Consider the following 1,844-nt stretch of genomic DNA (forward strand, 5'->3'; position numbering starts at 1 on the left):
CGATCCCATGACCCCGTGATCATGAACTGAGCCCAAATCGAGAGTCAGATGCTTAACCAACTGAGCCACCTAGGTGACCCTAATGTAATAAATTCTTAACTGAGTTTATATACTGGCATAAATATTCCATTGACAAGAAAAACAGTGTGACCACATGAAACAGGGAAAAATATTACTGAAGGGATGTCTCTAAGGAGGAGGTGAATAATACACAAGTCAATGGTTGTCATTAGCCAGAATGGATAATTCATCCAGTGGAGAACATCTACTCAAATGAGTGGGTAAGTGTGGTAAAAAGAACTTACAGAAATTCTTTTATTCTTGCTATTGTGTTCCCTGTGAAATAAAAAACAAGATCATCAGTTGAGAATGAGGAAAAGAAAAGAAATGTTGGAAGTTTGAAGAGAGAAGAAAGGGGTACTTAATAGTCATCTAGGAGAAGACATAGTTTAGGAACTGAGAAAATACCGGATGGTTGCCAGCAACATTAAAGACCCATGTGAAACCTTTGAACATAAGTTTAAGAGGTGAATAGTTTGTTTGGTGAAATTCTATTCAACTTCGGAGTTGCAGACGCAGATTTAGTGGATTGTGGGATTTAACCAGTGTTGTTTAGACAAATGTGCATCATAAAATAAGAAAGGATAAGAAGGTTTGAGAGTATATAAAAAGAAATGAAAATAATGATTGGTTAGGGAATTTAAGCTGGGCAAGAAGTGTAAGACCAAGAGAGAGAAAGAGAAAGTGAAAGGACCAGGGCTAAAAAATGTTAGGGGTTTGAAATATTGTTGAAGTTGGGGCAGTAGGTGAAGTGAGCTAAAAACATAGGGATTGAGATTAGATAGCAAAATATATAAAATCAATATTATGAATTTGTTACAGTTATACAGTTATGTGTTTTAATGAAAGATCTAGTGTATGACTCTGAGACTGGATGGCAATTGTAGAAAAAAAGGCAAGAGAATTAGAGAGGGACTCAAAAACTGAGAGTATAGTGTTGAAAGAATTATCTATATGAATATCTAGTAGTTTTAAAAAGTGAGAGTTATCCAAAAACTAAGATTTTTCTAGGATTAAAGGAATCTAACCCAGGCATTAGTTAACAACTGCTTTAAGAAGAGGTAGGGTGGTATAATCCTATTAGATGAAAATTAGAGGTTTTTAATAGAGTAGGAAAAGAGAATAATCTTAAAGTGACAATAAGGAAAATAAGGAAAAAACAAGGCATCTAACCAACCTCCTGACCTAGTAGTAGGAGAACAAGATGTGAAAATATAACTATCATCAGAGGGCTCTGAGGTCTTCAGGGGAGAGCCAGGTTTCAGTTAGGAGTAGGAGATGAAGAAAACTTTCAGAGAAGAGTTTCACTATATTATATATGGAAAGAATTTTGCTAATAATTGACCATGTATTCTGATTAGCACAATGAAAGATTTCAAGAGGTCAAGAAGATTGTGAATGGGATAACAGAAGTATTTTTTTAATTTAATTTTATTTTTTTCAGTGTTCCAAGATTCATTGTTTATGCACCACACCCAGTGCTCCATGCAATATGTGCCCTCCTTAATACCCACTACCAGGCCCTCCCAACCCCCCAACCCCTCCCCTCCAAAACCCAGTTTGTTTCTCAGTCCCCAGTTCCTCATGGCTCATCTCCCCCTCTGATTTCCCCCAACTCACCTCTCCTGTCCTTCACCCAATTTCCTCTGTGTTATTCCTTATGCTCCACAAGTAAGTGAAACCATATGATAGTTGACTCTCTCTACTTGACTTATTTCACTCAGTATAATCCCCTCCAGTCCCATCCATGTTGATACATGAAATGAAATATATTCATCCTTTCT

The sequence above is a fragment of the Lontra canadensis genome, unplaced genomic scaffold (assembly GCF_010015895.1).
Source record: "Lontra canadensis isolate GAN:19392208 unplaced genomic scaffold, GSC_riverotter_1.0 scaffold1, whole genome shotgun sequence".
In the NCBI taxonomy this organism is placed as follows: domain Eukaryota; kingdom Metazoa; phylum Chordata; class Mammalia; order Carnivora; family Mustelidae; genus Lontra; species Lontra canadensis.